Genomic DNA, 18,886 nt, shown 5'->3' with positions numbered 1-18,886 from the left:
TTTAGTATGCTTTCCTTGACTTTGTCTCTTAAAAATCCATAATGATTTGAAAATTGATTATAAACAATAAGTACTTAGATAAAATGACGTTTGAACTGTCATATTTATGGTGATTCTAGTATAAATAACAGCATAAAGTTAAACCTAAAATTCATTCTATTAGCTTTGGGATAAAAAGCATGTTCTTTAATAATATATTCTATCAGATAGGACATGCAAATAAAAAAAACTACTTGGATTGCAATTTAAACTTTTATTTTCGTTTCCTTGTTTTTAGTAAGATATTAACTTTCATGCAAGATTGTAATTGACCTTCAGAGTAATTTAAAATATTTTGAAGAAAGCAAAATTTCTTAGTAGACCTGAAAGATGGAGAAATCTACAGTTATAATACTTTGCCAGTTCCACAAAGTAGATTTGTACCTTGACTCTGAGACTCTGAGGCAATGAATATAACAATCTATTACTTACTTAAAGTCAGTGGAAGTGTCAAAAGAGCTACAGTGCTACTGAATTTAAAAAGTAGACTGCTTTAGTTTTATGCTACATCCTCATATTGTCCCTTCATTGAATAACATATATACAATTAGTCATAGTCTTCGAATAAGGATAAGAAAAACACTAGCATTCAAGTTTTGTATACTGTAGCTTTAGAAAATTACCGCTCTTTTAGAAATGTTGACAAGGTGCTATTAGTTTTTAAGTAAATTCAGTGCTCTGTCTTTAAGCCTAGAAAAATATTTGTAAGCTATAGTTTCACTTCAGCTGTCTAAAGGAAATAAAATATTTTGACTGCAGTTTGAGAAATTTGACAACCTCATATTAAATCCAGGAGTCATTCTGTATTTTATAGATGCCAGTTTACTTCTGCATTGTAAAATATATTACTAACCATGATCTTTGACATTTGTTCATGTACTTTATTTTTCATGTGAGCATCACAAAATGATGATCTGTGCCTAAATAGGTGAGATTTTCTATTAAGTCAACTCTGCAATTCAACAATCATTTAATTGTGTGCTTTTGCCTTTACATACACTGAGAGGGTTTTGAATGGAGTGGAAGATTGGACCATGTGATGCTGTAAAGAACCTTAAATTGTTGATGAATTTGACCATGTTTTAAGGAAATTTAAATAGTTTCTTATTAATTAGTTGGAGTATTGAATCATAGATGCCTACAAAATTTAGTGATCAGTGAGAGCCACAGTTGTATGCTTTACTTCAGCACAGCCTTACTTAAATTTAATTGATGTTACTTACTTAAAGCTTTACTTAAAAAATGATTTTGAATTGGGTATTTTCCTCAATATAATAATACATGGGCCTCTACATTTATAGTTCGATTGTATTTTCCTTTGTTTCTGTTATCTTTGTATCTTTTTTTCCTCCACTAGATTATAAGCTTATGAGGGCAGAACTATCAATATGTCTTGTTTGCCTTTATATCCCTCACAGAACCTAGCAGTATTTGTCAAAAAGAAGTAAATTAATACATTTTGTACCGTGTATTTAATATAACATATTCCTGATTATTCCTTCATAATGACAAATCTGTAATTTCTTTTCATGATGACAGTTAAAATAGAAACAAAGGTAGTATAGGATTTTTAAAAATTTCTTACCTCATTCAAGTACATAATCTAGATAAAAGTAGCACTTTATACACACGTGACTTTGGACACTTGCTTGAAAACCATTGCAAGCTAATTACTATGTATTTTAGATCTTTTTTATGATCATAATTGATATTAACAGACATTTATTGAACACCTACTGTGTAAGTGTGTGTTTTCTTATCCCAATTGTTTAGATTTGGAGCAAACTTACATTATAGGTACTTGGGTGTGTGTCTTATTTGTATTACTCAGAATTTTAAACAAAACAATATGAAGAGAATTTTAGTTAATGAAAGTCATGGTTCTTGAGATTAAATAGTAGCAAGCTGGGGAAGTGTTATGTCGTATTGGGAAGGAACATCTGTTTTCATCACGAGATGGCAGCACCAATGCCTAGTGTTTTTTTTTGGCCGAGCTGCATGCCATGTGGGATCTTAGTTCCCGACCAGGGATGATGGAACCTGCATTCCCTGCATTGGCAGTGCAGAGTCTTAACCACTGGACTGCCAGGGAAATCCTCCCCCCTCCCACCCCAGTACATAGTTAACACTCATTGACTAATTGAATGACTGACTGAGTGAACAAATACGTGAATAAACAACTGAATACAATTTAAGAAGGTTGGTACAGAGTAATTAATTGGCTAAGCTGGAGTGCAACCATTAGGATCTGAGTTGTTTGTTGATGAAAAGCTTCAGTTTGACTTCAAGAGTATGGAAAACTTAATTACTTTGTGAACTCTTTATTAAGTAATGGGTGCTAATTGCCTGATGTCTATTAAGCAATTGTTGGGGCAAGAGAAGCTTACTTCCACTTTTGGGGTGCCAGCTGTTTTAGCTTTCATTTTGGAGAGTGAAAGGGAAAGCAGTATTAGGCACTAAGCAATATGGGCCTCATCTTATGTATCACCAATAGTGTATATATACTTTCAGCAGTCTATGGAATTGTATTACTACTTATTGAAAGTCACTATCTTGATTACTTGTATTATACTGAGATACATTCTGAGAAAAGGCGTTGTAAAAGTGCGTCTGTGCAATGGTAATTCTTTTTTTTTTTTTTTTGCGGTACGCGGGCCTCTCACTGTTGTGGCCTCTCCCGTTGCGGAGCACAGGCTCCGGACGCGCAGGCTCAGTGGCCATGGCTTACGGGCCCAGCCGCTCCGCGGCATGTGGGATCTTCCCGGACCGGGGCACAAACCCGTGTCTCCTGCATCGGCAGGCGGACTCTCAACCACTGCACCACCAGGGAAGCCCTGGAAATTCATTTTGTGCAATAAAATGGAACTCAGATTTCATGTTCCTTTGGGGCCAAACAGTAAAACCCTGTCTACTTTCCAATTTAGGCATCTTCACATATGGTGAGCACCGGACACTGATTACTGTGAGGAGAGGAAGGTGGAAAAGAGACTGGGATCCACTGGCAGCTTTATCTCCTGCATTAGAGATAAGGATGTCTCCTGTTGGTTTTTACAAGTGAATGCCTGGGAGATGAGCTTTGTGCCCTAGCAGTTCAGAACTGCAAATTTCAAACTGCTTTTAGTTTTCCTACACAAACCATGCTGTTTTATCCCTTTGGCTTTTACTCATGCTCTTACATCTCTTTGGAACACACTTCACTTAACCCGTTCTTTGCTTAGTTAATTCACGGTTTATTATGTGAATATCTTGGGGAAGCTGTCCCTACTGTAGAATCCTGGGCATATATCTCTACCTTGGCAAAGTAAAGAGCAGGATAATTCATTGGGGTACAAAAAGAAAATATTAATCTAAGCTTTTTGCAATATTATATGGATCGAAAATGGCACTCTCATTGTCTCATGTGTCAAGTGGGCACTTGTTATATACAATGTGCGAAATACTCTGCGGAAGAGTGCGAGTTTGTGAAACACAGAGGGGTTTATATTAGTATCCACACATATTTGTTGGCTTTCAGCATACTGTCATATATTTTAGTTTGTTACGTGTACCTGGTTATCTTAAACATTCAACTTTTGGTTTCCCTTGATATGATAAACACGTACTTAATTTAACTAAGTCTAAAGTTAACCATTTTGGGGCTTCCCTGGTGGTGCAGTGGTTAAGAATCCGCCTGCCAATGCAGAGGACATGGGTTCAATCCCTGGTCTGGGAAGATCCCACATGCCACGGAGCAGCTACGCCCATGCACCACAACTACTGAGCCTGCGCTCTAGAGCCTGCGAGCCACAACTACTGAGCCTGTGTGCCACAACTGCTGAAGCCCATGCGCCTAGAGCCCGTGCTCCACAACAAGAGAAGCCACTGCAATGAGAAGCCTGCACACCACAATGAAGAGTAGCCCCCACTCGCAGCAACTAAAGAAAGCCTGTGCGTAGCAACAAAGACCCAACACTGCCAAAAATAAAAATAAAAATAAAAAGAATTAGGCTGATCTGATGCAAATTTAAAAAAATATAAAGCTAACCATTTTCTCTACCCTCCTCTTGTACAATGTGAGACCTTTGGAACACTTTAACTCTTCACTTTTCCAACTCCAATGTTATTATGTTCAGTATTTTAGTTTTGCATATTTTAAGCCTCCAGCATTAGTTGTTACTCTCCCTCTTGGGTAGCAATACTTATTATTTATACCTGCACATTTATTTATTTGCTGATGTCTTTCTTGTGCCCCATTTTCTTCTTTTTGATTTAATTTTCTCTCAAAATACCACTGAGTACTTATTTCAGTGAGGACGTGATAGTAGTAAATATTTCTTCTGTAAATATTAGTTTGGTTGGGTATGACTGTTACCCTTGTTAGCCTCAGGATATTATCCTACTGTCTTCCAGCTTGTGCTGTTGCTGATGTTAGTCTAATTGTCATCCTTCTGTAGTAGTTTGACTGATTTTTTCTGGGGGTTCACTGATTGGGATTCATACTTCCTATATCTTAGGATTTGCCTCTTTTGTCAGTTCTGGAAAATTTTCAATATTATTTTCTTGTTTGAAACTCCAAGTTAACATATGTTGTCTTTTTATTTTGTTCTCCATGTCTTGTAATCTCATTTTCATATTTTTCATTCCTATATCTCTGTGCTGCCTTCTGTTTAATTGCTCAGATTTATCTTCGAATCCATCTCTACTATCTATATCTGTATCTAATTTACTGTTTAGCCCAACCACTGAAGCTTAAATTTCAGTGCCCATTTTTTATTCCAGTAAGTTATATTTGATTCTTTTCTAATCTACCCTTAAAAATATACTTTTTTCTTATGTTAATTTCTTCTCATATGTTTAATAAATTTTAAACTTATTTCAGTCTCTATCACATGATTCTATTATCCAGATTTCCTGGGAATATAAACCACTGTGTTTTGTTCTTTTTTATTTATTTATTTTTATTTATTGTTTAAAAAATTTTTATTTTATATTGGAGCATAGTTGGTTAACAATGTTGTATTAGTTTCAGGTATACAGCAAAGTGATACAGTTATACATATACATGTATCTATTCTTTTTCAAATACTTTTCGCATTTAGGTTATTACAGAATATTGAGCTGTGTTCCTTATGCTATACAGTAGGTCCTTGTTGCTTATCTATTTTAAACATAGCAGTGTGTACGTGTCAATCCCAAACTCCCAATCTAACCCTCCCCCCCATCCTTCCTCCCTGGTAACCTAAGTTAGTTCTCTAAGTCTGTGAGTGTTTCTGTTTTGTAAATAAGTTCCTTTGTATTAATTTTTTTTTTAAGATTCTGCATATGAGTAAAACCATATGATATTTGTCTTTGTCTGACTTACTTCACTTAGTATGATAATCTCTAGGTCCATCATGTTGCTACAAATGGCATTATTTCATTCCTTTTAATGGCTGAGTAATAACTATTCCATTGTATATATGTACTGCATCTTCTTTTTCCATTCATCTGTCGATGGACATTTAGGTTGCTTCCATGTCCTGGTTATTGTAAACAGTGCTGCAATGAACATTGAGCTGCATGTATCCTTTTGAACTATGTTTTCCTCTGCATATATGCCCAGGATTGGGATTGCTGGGTCATATGGTAGCCCTATTTTTAGTTTCTTAAACAACCTCCATACTGTTCTCCATAGTGGCTGTACCAATTTACATTCCCACCAACAGTGTAGGAGGGTTTCCTTTTCTCCACCCTCTCCAGCATTTATTGTTTGTAGATTTCTTGACGATGGCCATTCTGACTGGTGTGAGGTGATAGCTCATTGTAGTTTTCATTTGCACTTCTCTAATAATTAGCAAAGATGTTTAGCATCTTTGCATGTGCCTCTTGGCCATCTGTATGTCTTCTTTGCAGAAATGTCTATTTTCGGTCTTCTGCCCTTTTTTTTCCTTGATGAGTTAACATTTTATTTTATTTTTTTTTGGCTGCACCGCGTGGCTTGTGGGATCTTAGTTCCCCGACCAGGGATTGAACCTGGGCCCCAGGTGGAAGTGCGCAGACCTAACCACTGGACCGACAGGGAATTCCATGCCCATTTTTTGATTGGGTTGTTTGTTTTTTGGATATTGAGCCATGTGAACTGTTTATAAATTTTGGAGACTAATCCCTTGTTGGTTGCATCATTTGCAAATATTTTCTCCCATTCTCTGGGTTGTCTTTTCACCTCATTTATGGTTTCCTTTGCTGTGCAAAGGCTTTTGATTTTAATTAGGTTCTATTTGTTTATTTTTGTTTTTATTTCCATTACTCTGGGAGACAGCTCGGAAAAGATATTGCTGTGATTTATGTCGAAGAGTGTACTGCCTATGTTTTCCTCTAAGAATTTTATAGTATCCGGTCTTACATTTAGGTCACCATTTTGAATTTATTTTTATGTATGGTGTTAAAGAATGTTCTAATTTCATTTTTTTACATGTAGCTGCCCAGTTTTCCCAGCACCATTTATTGAAGAGACCGCTTTCCTTCGTTGTATGGTCTTGTCTCCTTTGCTGTAGATTAATTGACTGTCAGTGTCTGCATTTATTTCTCAGCTTTCTATCCTGTTCCATAGATCTACATTTCTGTTTTTGTGCTAGTACCGTACTGTTTTGATGACTGTAGCTTTGTAGTATAGTCTGAAGTCAGGGAGTCTGATTCCTCCAGCTTCATTTTTCTTTCTCAAGATTGCTTTGGCTATTCAGGGTTTTTGTGTCTCCATACAAATTTTAAGATTTTTTTGTTCTAGTTCTGTGAAAAATGCCATTGGTAATTTGATAGAGATTGCATTGAATCTTAGATTGCCTTGGGTAGTATAATCATTTTGACAATATTGATTCTTCCAATCCAAGAACATGGTATATCTTTCCATCTGTTTGTGTCATCTTTGATTTCTTTCATCAGCACATTATAGTTTTCGGAGTACAGGTCTTTTGTCTCCTTAGGTAGGTTTATTCTTAGGTATTTTATTCTTTTTGATGCAGTGGTAAATGGAATTGTTTCTTTAATTTTTCTTTCTGATCTTTTGTTGTTAGTGTATTGAAGTGCAACAGGTATCTATGTATTAATTTTGTATCCTGCAACTTTACTGAATTCATTGATGAGCTCTAGTAGTTTTCTGGTAGCATCTTTAGGATTTTCTATGTATAATATCATGTCATCTGCAGTGACATTTTTACTTCTTCTTCTCTAATTTGGATTACTTTTATTTCTTTTTTTTCTCTAATTGCTGTGGCTAAGGACTTCCAAAACTCTGTTGAATAAAAGTGGTGAGAGTGGACATCCTTGTCTTGTTCCTAACCTTACAAGAAATGCTTTCAGCTTTTCACCGTTGAGTATGATGGTAGCTGTAGTTTTGTCATGTATTGCCTTTATTATGTTGATGTATATTCCCTCTACTCCCGCTTTCTAGAGAGTTTTTATCATAAATGGTTGTTGAATTCTGTCAGTAGCTTTTCTGCATCTATTGAGATGATCATATGGTTCTTATTCTTCAGTTTGTTGATGTGGTATATCACACTGATTTGTGGTTATTGAAAAATCCTTGCATTCCTGGGAAAAATCCTACTTGATCATGGTGTATGATCCTTTTAATATATTGTTGTATTCGGATTGCTAGTATTTTGTTGAGGATTTTTGCTCTATGTTCATCAGTGATATTGGTCTATAATTTTCTTTTTCTGTGGTATCTTTATCTGGTTTTTTTATCAGGGTGATGGTAGCCTCATAGAATGAGTTTGGGAGTGTTCCTTCCTCTGCAATTTTTTGGAATAGTTTCAAAAGGATAGGTATTAACTCTTCTCTAAATGTTTCATAGAATTCGCCTGTGAAGCCATCTGGTCCTGGACTTTTGTTTGTTGGAAGATTTTAAATCATGGTTTCAATTTTAGTACTTGTGATTGATCTGTTCATATTTTCTATTTCTTCTTGGTTCAGTCTTGGGAGATTGTACCTTTCTACGAATTTGTCCATTTCTTCTTGGTTGTCCATTTTATTGGCATATAGTTGCTTGTAGTAGTCTCTTATTATCCTTTGTATTTCTTGGTGTCCATTATAACGTCTCCTTTTTTATTTCTAATCTTATTGATTTGAGTGTCTCCCTTTTTTTCTTGGAGTCTGGCTAAAGGTTTATCAATTTTGTTTATCTTTTCAAAGAACCAACTTTTAGTTTCATTGATCTTTTCTATTGTTTTCTTCATTTCTATTTCATTTACTTCTGTTCTGATCTTCATGATTTCTTTCCCTCTATGAGCTTTGGGTTTTGTTTGTTCTTTCTCTAGTTGCTTTAGGTACAAGATTAGGTTGTTTATTTGTGATTTTTCTTGTTTCCTGAGGTAAGATTGTGTCACTGTAAACTTCCCTCTTAGAACTGCTTTTGCCACGTCCCATAGGTTTTGGATCATTGTGCTTTCATTTTCATTTGTCTTAGGTATTTTTTGATTTCTTCTTTGATTTCAGCAGTGGTCTATTGGTTGTTTAGTAGCATAGTGTTTAGCCTTCATGTGTTTGTGTTTTTTACAGTTATTTTCTTGTAGTTGATCTCTAATCTCATAGTGTTCGTGCTCAGAAAAGATGCTTGATAAGATTTCAATTTTCTTAAATTTACTGTGGCTCACTTTGAGGCCTAGCATGTGATCAGTCATGGAGTATGTTCCATGTCCACTTGAGAAGAATGTGTATTCTGCTTCTTTTGGATGGAATGCTCTATAAATATCAATTAAAGCCGTCTGGTCTAATGTATCATTTAAGACCTGTGTTTCCTTATTGATCTTCTGTCTGTATGGTCTGTCCATTGATGAAAGTAGGGTATTAAAGTCCCCCACTATTATTGTGTTGCTGTTGATTTCTCCTTTTATTGCTGTTAGTATTTGCCTTATATATTGGGGTACTCCTATGTTGGGTGCACATATATTTACAGTTGTTTTATCTTCTTCTTGGATTGGTTCCTTGGTCATTATTTAGTGTCCTTCTTTGTCTCTTGTAACAGTCTTTATTTTAAAGTCTATTTTGTCTAACATGAGTATTGCTACTCCAGCTTTCTTTTGATTTCCATTTGCATGGAATACCTTTTTCCATCCCCTTACTTTCAGTCTGTATGTATCTGAATTGGGTCTCTTGTAGGCAGCATATATATGGGTCTCGTTTTTGTATCCGTTAAGCCAGTCTGTGTCTTTTGGTTGAAGCGTTACATCCATTTACATTTAAGGTACTTATCAATATGTATGTTTGTACTACTATTTTCTTTTTTTTTTTTTTGCGGTACGCGGGCCTCTCACTGTTGTGGCCTCTCCCGTTGCGGAGCACAGGCTCCGGACGTGCAGGCCCAGCGGCCATGGCCCATGGGCCCAGCCGCCCCGCGGCATGCGGGATCCTCCCAGACCGGGGCACGAACCTGCGTCCCCCGCATCGGCAGGCGGACTCTCAACCACCGCGCCACCAGGGAAGCCCCTGCTATTTTCTTAATTGTTATGGATTTGTTTTTGTAGGTCTTTTTCTTCCCTTTTTCTCTTGTGATTTGATGACTAACTTCAGTGTTCTTTTGGATTCCTTTTTCTTTTTTGTGTGTGTTATCTATTGTAGATTTTCAGTTTGTGGTTACCGTGAGGTTTTGATATAGCAGTCTGTATATAACCTAGATTGTTTCAAATTGCTCATCTTTTAATTTCAAATGCATTTCCAGTATCCTGCATTTGTACTCTCCTCTTCTCACAATTGCTGGTTTTGATAACATATTTGTGTACAGATGATTTCCTACCTTTACTTTATGTTTGCCTTTACCAGTGAGTTTTTCTGTCTGTAATTTTCTTATTTCTAGTAGTGACCTTTTCTTTTCCACTTAGAGAAGTTCCTTTAGCATTTGTTGCAAAGCTGGTCTGGTGGTTCTGAGTTCTCTTAGCTTTTGATTTCTCCATCGAATCTGAATGAGGGCCTTACTGGATAGAGTATTCTTGGTTGTAGGTTCTTCCCTTTCATCACTTTAAATATATCATTCCACTCCCTTCTTGCCTTCAGAGTTTATGCTGAGAAGTCAGCTGATAACCTTATGAGAGTTACCTTGTATGTTATTTGTTGCTTTTCCCTTGTTCCCTTTTTTTTTTTTTTGTGGTGCGCGGGCCTCTCACTGTTGTGGCCTCTCCTGTTGTGGAGCACAGGCTCCGAACACGCAGGCTTAGCGGCCATGGCTCATGGGCCTAGCCGCTCCGTGGCATGTGGGATCTTCCCAGACTGGGGCACAAACCCGTGTCCCCTGCATCGGCAGGTGGACTCAACCACTGCGCCACCAGGGAAGCCCTCCCATGTTGCTTTTAATATTTTTTCTTTGTCTTTAATTTGATTACTACGTGTCTTGGCATGTTTCTCCTTGGGTTTATCCTTCCTGGGACTGTCTGTGCTTCCTGGACTTGGGTGACTGTTTCCTTTCCCATGTTAGGGAAGTTTTCAGCTGTTATCTCTTTAAATATTTTCTCAGGTCATTCCTCTCTCTCTTCTCCTTCTGCGACCCCTATAATGCAAATCTTGGTGAGTTTAATGTTGTCTCTTAGACTGTCTTCATTTCTTTTCATTCTTTTTCTTTATTCTGTTCCATGGCAGTGATTTCCACCATTCAGTCTTCCTGGTCACTTATCCGTTCTCCTGCTTCACTTACTCTGCTGTTTCCTTTTAGTGTATTTTTCATTTCAGTTATTGTATTGTTCATTTCTGCTTGTTTGTTCTTTAGTACTTCTAGGTCTTTGTTAAACATTTCTTGCCTTTTCTCGATCTGTGCCTCCATTCTTTTTCTGAGATCTTGGGATCATCTTCACTATCATTACTCTGAATTCTTTTTCTGGTATATTGCCTATCTCCACTTCAAATAGTTGGTCTTCTGGGGTTTTATCTTGTTCCTTCATCTGGAATATTTTCCTGTGCTGTCTCATTTTAACTTTCTGTGATTGCGGTTTCCATTCTGCAGGCTGCAGGATTGTAGTTCTCCTTGTTTCTGCTATCTATCCTCTGGCGGATGTCTAAGTCTCATGCAGGCTTCCCAGTGGGAGGGTCTGGTTTCTGCCCACTAGTGGCTGGAGCTGGGTCTTGTCCCTCTGGTGGGCAGGGCTGTGCTTAGGAAGACTTTAAGTAGCCTGTCTGCTGATGTATGGAGCTTTGTTCCCTCCCTTTTTGTTGTTTGGCCTTAGGTGGCCCAGCACTGGGAGCTTTAAGACTGCTGGGTGGGGCTAGGTCTTGGGGAGGAAATGGTGGCCTGCAGGAGGGATCATGTCAATGAGTACTTGCTGGAACTGCTGCTACCAGTGTATTTGTCCCCACAGGGAGCCACAGCCACCCCCTCCCTCCACAGGAGATGCTCCAATACTAGCAGGTGTGTCTGGCCAAGTCTCTTATGAGGTCATTGTATTTTCCCCTGGGTCCTGGTGTGCATGGGACCTTGTGTGTACCCTCCAAGAGTGGAGTTTCTGTTTCCCCTGGTCCTGTGGAATTCCTGCGATCAAACCCCACTGACTTTCAAAGCCAGATTCCCTGGGGGCTCCTCCTTCTGTTGCCAGACACCCAGGCTGGGAAGCCTCACGTGGGGCTTAGGACTTTTACTCCTGTGAGAGAACTTCTGTGGTATAATTACTTTCCAGTGTGTGGGTCACCCACCTGGCGGGCATGGAGTTTGATTTTATTGCGATTGCTTCCCTCCTACTGTCTTGTTGTGGCTTTTCGTTTTCTTTGGACGTAAGGTGTCTTTTTTAGTAGATTTCAGCATTTCTTTTTTTTTTTTTTTTTTTTAACATCTTTATTGGGGTATAATTGCTTTACAATGGTGTGTTAGTTTCTGCTTTATAACAAAGTGAATCAGTCATACATAAACATATGTTCCCATATGTCTTCCCTGTTGCGTCTCCCTCCCTCCCACCCTCCCCATCCCACCCCTCCAGGCTGTCACAAAGCACCGAGCCAATATCCCTGTGCCATGCGGCTGCTTCCCACTAGCTATCTACCTTACTGCGTTTGTTAGTGTGTATATGCCCATGACTCTCTCTCGCCCTGTCACAGCTCACCCTTCCCCCTCCCCATAACCTCAAGTCCGTTCTCTAAGAGGTCTGCGTCTTTATTCCTGCTTTACCCCTAGGTTCTTCATGACATTTTTTTCTTAAATTCCATATATATGTGTTAGCATACGGTATTTGTCTTTTTCTTTCTGACTTACTTCACTCTGTATGACAGACTCTAGGTCTATCCACCTCATTACAAATAGCTCAATTTCGTTTCTTTTTATGGCTGAGTAATATTCCATTGTATATATGTGCCACATCTTCTTTATCCATTCATCCGATGACGGGCACTTAGGTTGTTTCCATCTCCGGGCTATTGTAAATAGAGCTGCAATGAACATTTTGGTACATGACTCTTTTTGAATTTTGGTTTTCTCAGGGTATATGCCCAGTAGTGGGATTGCTGGGTCATATGGTAGTTCTATTTGTAGTTTTGTAAGGAACCTCCATACTGTTCTCCATAGTGGCTGAACCAATTCACATTCCCACCAGCAGTGCAAGAGTGTTCCCTTTTCTCCACACCCTCTCCAGCATTTATTGTTTCTAGATTTTTTGATGATGGCCATTCTGACTGGTGTGAGATGATATCTCATTGTAGTTTTGATTTGCATTTCTCTAATGATTAATGATGTTGAGCATTCTTTCATGTGTTTGTTGGCAGTCTGTATATCTTCTTTGGAGAAATGTCTATTTAGGTCTTCTGCCCATTTTTGGATTGGATTGTTTGTTTTCTTGTTATTGAGCTGCATGAGCTGCTTGTAAATTTTGGAGATTAATCCTTTGTCGGTTGCTTCATTTGCAAATATTTTCTCCCATTCTGAGGGTTGTCTTTTGGTCTTGTTTATGGTTTCCTTTGCTGTGCAAAAGCTTTGAAGTTTCATTAGGTCCCATTTGTTTATTTTTGTTTTTATTTCCATTTCTCTAGGAGGTGGGTCAGAAAGGATCTTGCTTTGATTTATGTCATAGAGTGTTCTGCCTATGTTTTCCTCTAAGAGTTTGATAGTTTCTGGCCTTACATTTAGGTCTTTAATCCATTTTGAGCTTATTTTTGTGTATGGTGTTAGGGAGTGATCTAATCTCATACTTTTACATGTACCTGTCCAGTTTTCCCAGCACCACTTATTGAAGAGGCTGTCCTTTCTCCATTGTACATTACTGCCACCTTTATCAAAGATAAGGTGTCCATATGTGCATGGGATTATCTCTGGGCTTTCTATCCTGTTCCATTGATCTATCTTTCTGTTTTTGTGCCAGTACCATACCGTCTTGATGACTGTAGCTTTGTAGTATAGTCTGAAGTCAGGGAGCCTGATTCCTCCAGTTCCTTCTTTCGTTCTCAAGATTGCTTTGGCTATTCGGGGTCTTTTGTGTTTCCATACAAATTGTGAAATTTTTTGTTCTAGTTCTGTGAAAAATGCCAGTGGTAGTTTGATAGGGATTGCATTGAATCTGTAGATTGCTTTGGGTAGTAGAGTCATTTTCACAATGTTGATTCTTCCAATCCAAGAACATGGTATATCTCTCCATCTATTTATATCATCTTTAATTTCTTTTATCAGTGTCTTATAATTTTCTGCATACAGGTCTTTTGTCTCCTTAGGTAGGTTTATTCCTAGATATTTTATTCTTTTTGTTGCAATGGTAAATGGGAGTGTTTTCTGGATTTCACTTTCGGATTTTTCATCATTAGTATATAGGAATGCCAGAGATTTCTGTGCATTAATTTTGTATCCTGCCACTTTACCAAATTCATTGATTAGCTCTAGTAGTTTTCTGGTAGCATCTTTAGGGTTCTCTATGTATAGGATCATGTCATCTGGAAACAGTGACAGCTTTACTTCTTCTTTTCCAATTTGGATTCCTTTTATTTCCTTTTCTTCTCTGATTGCTGTGGCTAAAACTTCCAAAACAATGTTGAATAATACTGGTGAGAGTGGGCAACCTTGTCTTGTTCCTGATCTTAGTGGAAATGCTTTCAGTTTTTCACCATTGAGGATGATGTTTGCTGTGGGCTTGTCATATATGGCCTTTATTATGTTGAGGAAAGTTCCCTCTATGCCTACTTTCTGCAGGGTTTTTATCATAAATGGGTGTTGAATTTTGTCAAAAGCTTTCTCTGCATCTATTGAGATGATCACATGGTTTTTCTCCTTCAATTTGTTAATATGGTTTATCACATTGATAGATTTGCGTATATTGAAGAATCCTTGCATTCCTGGAATAAACCCCACTTGATCATGGTGTATGATCCTTTTAATGTGCTGTTGGATTCTGTTTGCTAGTATTTTGTTGAGGATTTTTGCATCTATGTTCATCAGTGATATTGGCCTGTAGTTTTCTTTCTTTGTGACATCCTTGTCTGGTTTTGGTAGCAAGGTGATGGTGGCCTCGTAGAAGGAGTTAGGGAGTGGTCCTCCCTCTGCTATATTTTGGAAGAGTTTGAGAAGGATAGGTGTTAGCTCTTCTCTAAATGTTTGATAGAATTCGCCTGTGAAGCCATCTGGTCCTGGGCTTTTCTTTGTTGGAAGATTTTTAATCACAGTTTCAATTTCAGTGCTTGTGATTGGTCTGTTCATATTTTCTATTTCTTCCTGATTCAGTCTTGGCAGGTTGTGCATTTCTAAGAATTTGTCCATTTCTTCCAGGTTGTCCATTTTATTGGCATAGAGTTGCTTGTAGTAATCTCTCATGATCTCTTTTATCTCTGCAGTGTCAGTTGTTACCTCTCCTTTTTCATTTCTAATTCTATTGATTTGAGTCTTCTCCCTTTTTTTCTTGATGAGTCTGGCTAGTGATTTATCTATTTTGTTTATCTTCTCAAAGAACCAGCTTTTAGTTTTATTGATCTTTGCTATTGTTTCCTTCATTTCTTTTTCATTTATTTCTGATCTTATTTTTATGATTTCTTTCCTTCTGCTAGCTTTGGGGTTTTTTTGTTCTTCTTTCTCTAATTGCTTGAGGTGCAAGGTTAGGTTGTTTATTCGAGATGTTTCCTGTTTCTTAAGGTGGGCTTGTATTGCTATAAACTTTCCCCTTAGAACTGCTTTTGCTGCATCCCACAGGTTTTGGGTCGTTGTGTCTCCATTGTCATTTGTTTCTAGGTATTTTTTGATTTCCTCTTTGATTTCTTCAGTGATCTCTTCATTATTAAGTAGTGTATTGTTTAGCCTCCATGTGTTTGTATTTTTTACAGATCTTCTCCTGTAATTGATATCTAGTCTCATGGCGTTGTGGTCAGAAAAGCTACTTGATACAATTTCAATTTTCTTAAATTTACCAAGGCTTGATTTGTGACCTAAGATATGATCTATCCTGGAGAATGTTCCATGAGCACTTGAGAAAAATGTGTATTCTGTTGTTTTTGGATGGAGTGTCCTATAAATATCAATTAAGTCCATCTTGTTTAATGTATCATTTAAAGCTTGTGTTTCCTTATTTATTTTCATTTTGGATGATCTGTCCATGGGTGAAAGTGGGGTGTTTAAGTCCCCTACTATGAATGTGTTACTGTCAATTTCCCCTTTTATGGCTGTTAGTATTTGCCTTACGTATTGAGGTGCTCCTATGTTGGGTGCATAAATATTTACAATTGTTATATCTTCTTCTTGGATCGATCCCTTGATCATTATGTAGTGTCCTTCTTTGTCTCTTTTAATAGTCCTTATTTTAAAGTCTATTTTGTCTGATATGAGAATTGCTACTCCAGCTTTCTTTTGGCTTCCATTTGCATGGAATATCTTTTTCCATCCCCTTACTTTCAGTCTGTATGTGTCTCTAGGTCTGAAGTGGGTCTCTTGTAGACAGCATATATAAGGGTCTTGTTTTTGTATCCATTCAGCCAATCTGTGTCTTTTGGTGGGAGCATTTAGTCCATTTACATTTAAGGTAATTATCGATATGTATGTTCCTATTCCCATTTTCTAAATTGTTTTGGGTTCCTTATTATAGGTCTTTTCCTTCTCTTGTGTTTCTTGCCTAGAGAAGATCCTTTAGCATTTGTTGTAAAGCTGGTTTGGTGGTGCTGAACTCTCTCAGCTTTTGCTTGTCTGTAAAGGTTTTAATTTCTCCATCAAATCTGAATGAGATCCTTGCTGGGTAGAGTAGTCTTGGCTGCATATTTTTCTCCTTCATCACTTTCAGTATGTCCTGCCACTCCCTTCTGGCTTGTAGGGTTTCTGCTGAGAGATCAGCTGTTAACCTTATGGGGATTCCCTTATGTGTTATTTGTTGTTTTTCCCTTGCTGCTTTTAATATGCTTTCTTTGTATTTAATTTTTGACAGTTTGATTAATATGTGTCTTGGCGTATTTCTCCTTGTATTTATCTTGTATGGGACTCTCTGTGCTTCCTGGACTTGATTAACTATTTCCTTTCCCATATTAGGGAAGTTTTCAACTATAATCTCTTCAAATATTTTCTCAGTCCCTTTCTTTTTCTCTTCTTCTTCTGGAACCCCTATAATTCGAATGTTGGTGCGTTTAATGTTGTCCCAGAGGTCTCTGAGACTGTCCTCAGTTCTTTTCATTCTTTTTTCTTTATTCTGCTCTGCAGTAGTTATTTCCACTATTTTATCTTCCAGGTCACTTATCCATTCTTCTGCCTCAGTTATTCTGCTATTGATCCCTTCTAGAGTACTTTTTTTTTTTTTTTTTTTTTTTTTTTTGTGGCCTCTTCTGTTGCGGAGCACAGGCTCTGGATGCGCAGGCCATGGCTCACAGGCCCAGCCGCTCCGCGGCATGTGGGATCTTCCTGGACCGGGGCACGAACCCGCGTCCCCTGCATCGGCAGGCGGACTCTCAACCACTGCGCCACCAGGGAAGCCCTAGAGTACTTTTAATTTCATTTATTGTGTTGTTCATCATTGCTTGTTTCATCTTTAGTTCTTCTAGGTCCTTGTTAACTGATTCTTGCATTTTGTCCAATCTATTGTCCATTCTATCTCCAAGATTTTGGATCAACCTTACTATCATTATTCTGAATTCTCTTTCAGGTAGACTGCCTATTTCCTCTTCATTTGTTAGGTCTGGGGCATTTTTATCTTGCTCCTTTATCTGCTGTGTGTTTTTCTGTCTTCTCATTTTGCTTATCTTACTGTGTTTGGGGTCTCCTTTTTGCAGGCTGCAGGTTTGTAGTTCCTCCTGTTTTTGATGTCTGTCTCCAGTGGCTAAGGTTGGTTCAGTGGGTTGTGTAGGCTTCCTGGTGGAGGGGGCTAGTGCCTGTGTTGTGGTGGATGAGGCTGGATCTTGTCTCTCTAGTGGGCAGGTTCACGTCTGGTGGTGTGTTTGGGGGTGTCTGTGGCCTTATTATGATTTTAGGCAGCCTCTCTGCTAATGGGTGGGGTTGTGTTCCTGTTTTGCTAGTTGTTTGGCATAGGTTTTCCAGCACTGTGGCTTGCTGGTCGTTGAGTGAAGCTGGGTGCTGGTGTTAAGATGGAGGTCTCTGGGAGATTTTCGCCATTTGATATTATGTGGAGCTGGGAGGTCTCTTGTTGATCAGTGTCCTGAAGTTGGCTGTCCTACCTCAGAGGCAGAGGCCTGCCTCCTGGCTGGAGCACCAAAAGCTTTTCATCCACAGGCTCAGGATAAAAGGGAGAAAAAGTAGAGGGAATTAGTAGAAGTATGAGGAAAGAAAGAAGGAAAGGAGGGTAGGAAGGAAGGAAGAAAGAAAGAAGCAAAGAAGGAAAGAAGGCAAGAAGGAAAGAAAGGAGGGAGGGAGGGAAGGAGGAAGGAAGGAAGGAGGGAAAGAAGGAAAAAAGACAGAAAGAAAGAAGATACAGTAAAAATAAAATAAAGTATAATAAAGTTATTGAATTAAAAACTTCTTATTCAGAAAAAAAAAAAAAGGGGGACGCAAAGAACCTTAGGACAAATGTTGGAAGCAAAGCTATACAGACAAAATCTTACACAGAAGCATACACATGCACCCTCACTAAAAGAGGTAAATGGGGAAAAATCCTAAATCTTGCTGTCAGAGACCACCTCCTCAATTTGGGATGATTCGTTGTCTAAAGGAGGGAAGGAAGGACGGAAAGAAAGAAAGAAAGAACGAAGGTAAAGTATAATAAGGTTATTAAAATTAATTGTTAAGAAAAAAAATTAAAAAAAAAACATGGACGGATAGAACCCTAGGACAAATGGTGGAAGCAAGACTATACAGACAAGATCTCACACAGAAGCATACACATACACATTCACAAAAAGAGGAAAGGGGAAAAAATCATAGATGTTGCTCCTAAAGTCCACTTCCTTAATTTGGGATGATTGGTTGTCTATTCAGGTATTCCACAGATGCAGGGTACATCAAGTTGATTGTGGAGGTTTAATCCGCTGCTTCTGAGGCTGCTGGGAGAGATTTCCCTTTCTCTTCTTTGTTCTCACAGCTCCCAGGGCTAAGCTTTGGATTTGGCCCTGCCACTGCGTGTAGATCGCTGGAGGGCGTCTGTTTTTTGCTCAGACAGGATGGGGTTAAAAGAGCCGCTGATTGGGGGCTCTGGCGCACTCAGGCCGGCGGGCACGGAGGGGCACAGAGTGCGGGGCGGGCCTGTGGTAGCAAAGGCCGGCGTGACTTTGCACCAGCCTGAGGCGCGCTGTGCGCTCTCCCGGGGAAGTTGTCCCTGGATCCCGGGAACCCGGCAGTGGCGGGCTGCACAGGCTCCGCGGAAGAGGGGTGTGGAGAGTGACCTGTGCTCGCACACAGGCCCCTCGGTGGCGGCAGCAGCAGCCTTAACGTCTCCCGCCCGCCTCTGGGGTCCGCGCTTTCAGCCGCGGCTCGCGCCCGTCTCTGGATTCCGCGCTTTCAGCCGCGGCTCGCGCCCGTCTCTGG

General features: G+C 38.8%; 1 protein-coding gene across 2 annotated transcripts in view; it reads left to right on the top strand.

Annotated features, from left to right (window-relative positions):
* Window positions 1–18,886, top strand: part of DDX10 (DEAD-box helicase 10) — a 296,714-nt gene that overhangs the window by 93,155 nt on the left and 184,673 nt on the right. The window lies entirely within an intron of this gene.

Source organism: Aethalodelphis obliquidens, unplaced genomic scaffold, assembly GCF_003676395.1.
Source record: "Aethalodelphis obliquidens isolate GAN/ISIS:26980383/991018 unplaced genomic scaffold, ASM367639v1 scaffold46, whole genome shotgun sequence".
Classification (NCBI taxonomy): Eukaryota; Metazoa; Chordata; class Mammalia; order Artiodactyla; family Delphinidae; genus Aethalodelphis; species Aethalodelphis obliquidens.
This window is presented reverse-complemented; position numbering and strand designations above follow the sequence as displayed.